Raw genomic sequence first — 6,623 nt, 5'->3', positions numbered from 1 at the left:
AAAATGAAAATTGCCACAGCCGTATGGCGTGAGATTTTTATGTGAATGTGAGGTTATGTGCACCTCTTCCTTGTGCTGTGTCCGGAGAGCCTTACCGCTGGTGGGGGGACAGACCAGATAGTCACAAGGAATGTTAAACGACGTTATAAAAAATAAATAATGCAACGCGTTTGCACCTATTTTTCTTTTTGGCACTACACAGGTTTTTACACTTTTCGCGGTCAGTTACAAGCACTTATGGCACTTCAAATGGATTTTCGCACTTTTTATTTATTATTTTTTAACCAAAAAAATGTGGCAAGAAATATTGCACTTACTTTGAACTTTTTGGTGATTTGTATTCCGGTGTGGCACGTAGCTTGTGTGCTGCAGTGGCTTCCGCTGGCTGTCGCTTGCTCAGTGTTTTGACGCTGGTGTTAAATAATAGACTTTTTGTTGGTGGGCAAAATACTTTTCCTGATGAATTTTGTGAGGAATTCTTAAAATGTGTGCGGTCAGCTATGGTCTTATGTTGTGGACTGTAATTTATATCGCTGTGGTTCCTTTTCCGGCTCGAAGGACCAAATGATCGGCCGCTGTGCGTCTAATCCTGGAGAGGTGGGCGCACCGGGGTCGATCTCAATGGGAATATGGCGTGTGGAAATAAAAATAGGAGAATACGAGATTTCTCGTTATAATGATATGTTTTATTGGGTAGCTAACAAATATACAGAAAAATATATTACCTTGTGAATATGTGCCTACGGCAGAGATCGCTGGCGGCAGATGTGTACGCGTTGGCTGTTGAAATCAAAGAGGCCGGTTGTATAGCAAGCTACAACCGTTGACCCGCAAAATCCTCCGTTTTGGAGGGGAAAGGCACCCACACATCAACTCCGACATGCATATGCATGAGTGCTGACAAAAGCACACATACACGTGCATGTACATGCATGCACATGCGTGAGGGTGATGGTGTGGGTGGTTATAAATTAATTCGAGTATCGAGTATCGATTTGCAGAGTTGCATTGGGGGGGTCGCAATCAGATGCGGAAAAGTTAGGCATCCTGCCTAAACATAATGTTCATTTAACAGAACTGTGAATGACAGTTCTCAAGTCAAGTCAAGTCTATGCTAAGTATGAGTAATGGGCCCTATATACTTATCCTAGGTCAAAATATACTACCATTTTTGGTGGCATGCACACATATTGGTTTGTTCAGCTTGAATTAGAGGAAAGTCTTCACTATGTTTAGTAAAATTTTCAATGAAAACTTCCTAAAATTTTGTATTTTATACTAATAAAATAGGACAAAAATTTGGTCGTTTTTTTCAATGAATTTTGGTCCAAAATTAAAAAATAGTGTGGCAATCGTGTCCGCTTTAGCGAAAATGTCTCACTTGTAGATGCGAGGTTAACGAATAAACGGGACGATGTGTATATGCATATTATGCATGATAAGTTTCTGCATAGGTATATTGTAATTTATTCTGTGAAAGTACATAATGTAAACAAATATGAATAGCAAGATGCAACACTTTTTTACTATTATCTTTACTTATTTGCGCTTACAATTCTTTCTTTTTCAGTTTTGCCTTTTTCTAAACAACAGCTGTTGTGTGGTTATTTCGATGTAAGTGCCTACTTTTATGGGTAAAAAATTATCCGGCTACTTTCGCGGGTAGAATACCAAAAGTGTGTAAAAGTTGCCACATGATTTCGTTATCGTGGTGAAGAATGTTGTTACCACACTAGAATCGGGGCTCACCCATGGGTTTGAGTTAAATCACAACCGAGGTAATTTTACAACAAACTAACAATTTCGGGCTTTTAAGAAGGACTTGTTAATGGAAACAAATAAAACCAACCAACGAATAATTTTCATTGAGTAATCGGTTCGTTGTCCGCTTTTTATTGCCGACTGATCGGCTTCTCATTGATTTCTTATCGCCTTGTTATAGGCGGGTTATGCATAGGTGTGTCATAGATTTTGCAAAGAAATTTTTCCGGTATCTGTTACATAACAAACGGGTGAGTCGCTGAAGATAAATTGGTAACACTCCGATAAGAAATCAATAACTTTTTTAAAACAAATCTGTAGCTTTTCGATAGTAAATCTAAAATTTTTTGATTATATATCGATAATGTGCATGAGCGTGAAATACATTACGCATATTGTCGGCTCACGCATTTTTACGAAGTTTTCCTGAAAGCAATCCATAAATGTCGCAATAGTAAATTACCACCTCAATGATTTATATGTTTTCAAACACTGCCATCATGTCAATGAAAATTGATCGACAACAACCTTCATAATATCGATATATACATACATTAGAATGGAGCGCAAATTTTTTCTCTCAATAATAGATTTATTTTCTACAGAACAGATCCAGGAAACTGCTTTGAATATTACATTATAACGAATAAGAATTACAGTTGCGGCGTAGAATAGTGAGGGAATTTCTTATTTAAAGTACTCGTTATCTTATAGTGTTTTCTTTTCTGGCTAAAGTTTTACGCTTTTTGTACGCCGCGCAAGGGTTGTTGTTCTATTCTAATATCCCGCCTTTACGGGGTATTTCTGTTAATATGAGTGAATGTGGTGAGTTCAAATGTTCTTTGTATGCACTATAAATGTTGAAAATTTTCTGGGGTAGGAGTAACTCTATTAAGGCTTTACCATTTACTTAGGCAACAATTTATTTCAGAAAAGAAAACGCTATCAAAGTACTCATGTCGCAGTGTTTGTGGCTGAACTCCGTCGAAAGGGCTCGACCAATTCTGACCATCATCTATTTTTTATACCCCTAAATGGTAAGCGTGGTCTAACTTTTAAAACTTTTTTTAAACAATTTTTGTTTTGTTTTTATACTGTATTTAAAAAGCTATTAGACTTAGAATTGGACTTGGATTGGAACTGGGACTGTGAATAAGTGAAGGAGAAGAGTAAGAAGATATAGAGATAACAAAAAAATAGGAAGGGGAAAGAGACTGACAAAAAGATAGAGTTCGACGAAGATAGCGAGATAGGAGAAAAAATGAAGGTGTGAATAAAAAGATAAGGTAAGGGAGGAGAGGGGGAGGGATAAGAAGAGTAAGAGCTAAAAACTTCTTAAAAGTTATGCAGATAGCACAAAGTTAGGGCAGAACAAGGTCTGCCGGGTCTGCTAGTTTTTCTAAAAAAATGTTTCGTTAATTTGAGAGAACATTTTTTTCAGGAATACTTGATTGAATATTTCACACTCGGTTCAGCATCTCGACCAAAAATCTACTGCCGTGACTCATATACAATTAAATTGATAGCGCCTGCATATAGAAGACGAAAATTTAAAAGTTTTTCAGAGCGTAAATAAAAAGATGTTGAAGATATAATGTTGAAATTTAGCATGTAGATTTTTCGCTAGTACATATATATGTATGTGGGAATTTATTGTGAACATCCAGCTAAGAAAGAAGAAGATATTCAGTATGGAGCATAAAGACATAGAAGAAGATTAAATACGTAAAATAAAACGAAAGCGTGTTGCACAATTAAAGAGAGAAAACAGCGAGAAAGACGAAAGACGAAAAGCGAAGCTGTTAAAGACGAAAGACCAAAAGCGTAGCTAAGGAGAGTTTGAAGACGACAAGCAAGCCGTAAAGACGTAAAATTCTTAAATCTATTAAAATTCACTTTATACTTAATTACTAAACTTTGTCAAAATACAATTATTATCATTAAATATAAATAAATCCTGCATATATCCAATTCATAAAACTAAAGCCTCGGTTGGAGACCAGGCCAACTTTCGACATCAAAATTTCGAAAAATTAAAAAAATACCATAATTCGTTACGAAAGTCCTATAACGCAAAGAATCTTCATACATAGGAAAATATGTATACGTCTTTCTACTCGTGAATGGAAAGTCGTTAAAGATGTCATGTTAAAATTTGGCGTGGATATTGGTTAATTGTTAACTAATAAAATCGGTTGGCAAACACGGCCAATTTAAAAATAAATAGATATCGATATTTCGAAAAGCAAAAAATAATATCATTACCAAACATCGATAAAGTGATGCGATTTGATATATGGATTGAATTTATGACGACAAATAAAAATTTGTTAAGTGGGAGTGGCACCGCCATAAATAGAACGAAATTCTAGCTATCCCAATGATATATGGTATAAGGAGTTTCGTATGCTTTCGTTTAGTGGTCGGGCTTATCTGGACCAAAATGTATTTGTATTGAAATGTTCGAAAATGTTCAGCGCCTTTATTTTAAGATCATTCAATGTTGGTGACTTTGTCTTTAACTGTATACTTAAAGAATATAGGGCTGATTACATTCAACGCGTTGTCTGCAGCCCATAACCACAATAAAACAAATCTTGGCGACAACCATAGCCAAGCATTGGCTACTTGATTACTTTGAAGGCGGCAGTTAAAAATATATCTAAATAATAGCAAAAGTAGCGAAAAACTTAGATAAAATATATATTATGCTTAAAAAACGTCCAAAAGAAAGATTTTAGCTTTTATTATCTGTTATTTACTTCTATTTTAGTTTTTATTGACAAAATAAAGAGGACGCGACTCACTGTCGCTACCCAAAAAGAGAATTAGGTTTGATCTGGTTACCACGGCAGTCGTGATTGATTGTCTTGCTGCTCTGTTGCGCCGAAAATAACGACCATTATATGAACCTGTGTAAAAATAACACAGGCCGACAAAATGAGACCGATTGTTTTGATCATAAAGCAGACCATACTTTCCTAAAGGTTTTCGATGCGCTGAATTCAAATCTGGACGCAGAATTGCTCTATCACGTCAGGATTTTGAGATATCCTAACCTAAATATGCAAAAAACACAGTTTTTACCTATTTTTGAGGTTACATATTATAGTGTTAACTACTTTGTACTCTTTACTTTAATTTTTAAAATAATTTTAATTGAGTTTTGTTGTTAACTTAAAATTTTGAATAACTTCAAAAAAAAAAAAATTCTAATTAGTTGAAAAATATTTAAACTCAAATATAAACAAAATATAAATTTTTTAAAATAAAATAAATATTTAATACCAAATATTTAACCACCAAATATATTGGCGATCTTACCAACGATCCTACGAACCTAAGTGGTAGTACCAAATGGTAGTTTGCATATTTAAAACAAAAGAAAAATAAATACGAAGAAATTAAAATCTGCGAACAGATGAATTGCTTTAACAGTGTTGTAACAAACTAGAAAAGTGGCGGGACTAATGTAATTTTATCCTGCGATCCTACATTTTCAAACTTACAAAAAAATATAAAATATAAAAGTTTTGCTGACCTTTTTATCAGCATATTAAATATATATTCAAAAATATAGACTTGAGAATTAAAACTTGAGTGACTTAATTTTTTTTTTGCTTATGTTGCAATTTTTTTTTTTGTGTGGTTATTTGATTGACTTTTTAACTGCAACATTATATTTTAAATTAATATTCCTGTGCTACGATAATTTGTGCACCACGACAAATTTTAACGACTCAATTTTAAAATAAACATTTTGAGTTAAAATTAACTGCATCGTGCAAATTACTATAAATGAATATACATTATATATTGTGCACATACATTATACATTGTACTAAATTTTTCGAGTGAATTTAACAAACTATATTATTATCGATATTTACGCCTTATTCGAAGGTTTTGAAATGCAACAACAAATATTCAACTACAAGAAATTTAAAATATATCAACATAATGTAGCGACAATACAACATAATATCAACCATCAATTATAACAACGTTATAGCATCGACAACAAATTTTTTTTTTTTTTCGACCTTTTTACCATAACATCAATGTCCATTAAAGAAAAGAGCAATAAAAACTCTGAAAAACAATGGTTGAGTTATCCACTTCACTACGACAAGAGCTATTACAACAATTCTACGCACAATACACACAAGAACGGATTTAAAGTATAAGACATCACGATGAAAATGATGAGATTTAAACAACAAAGCCATTGCATAAATAACAACAACGATGTGTTTAATTGTTACCACGTCCAAAAAACGCAATTTATATCCTTAAAATCTCTACAATCATCAATCAACTACTTATTAATTTTAATATTTTTTATTAAATTCAATTTTATGTAAGTCTAATTTTTATTTTAATATTAAATTAAAAATTTGTCAATTATAATTTAAATCAAAATTTTAAACCTTTTAAATTTTCAAATTTATTTTAAGATATTGTTATATTTTAACAATTTTAATATAAATTATTTAAATTTTTTTTTTTTATATATAAAAATAAATATTTTATTTAAATTGTTAACTCCCTTTCCAAAAAAAATTCTTAAATATTTTCTAATTTTCAAATTTTTCATTTAATTATTTTTTTTCATATGGTTCTACGTTCACCAATACGAACCCGTAATTTTACAATTTCGGAAAATCAAAACAACAACTATACAAATAACATAATGACTCACAATATAACTCAAAATTCTAACATTAATACAAATACATTAAACAACAAAAAACAAAAAAAGGTTACATTTAATATTAATTAATAATTTGTTTGTTTCAAATTTTCTTGGAGGGGAGTAAATATTTTGTTAACTACTTTGTACTCTTTACTTAAATTTTTAA

The sequence above is a fragment of the Eurosta solidaginis genome, unplaced genomic scaffold (genome assembly GCF_040869045.1).
Source record: "Eurosta solidaginis isolate ZX-2024a unplaced genomic scaffold, ASM4086904v1 ctg00000431.1, whole genome shotgun sequence".
In the NCBI taxonomy this organism is placed as follows: Eukaryota; Metazoa; Arthropoda; class Insecta; order Diptera; family Tephritidae; genus Eurosta; species Eurosta solidaginis.
This window is presented reverse-complemented; position numbering follows the sequence as displayed.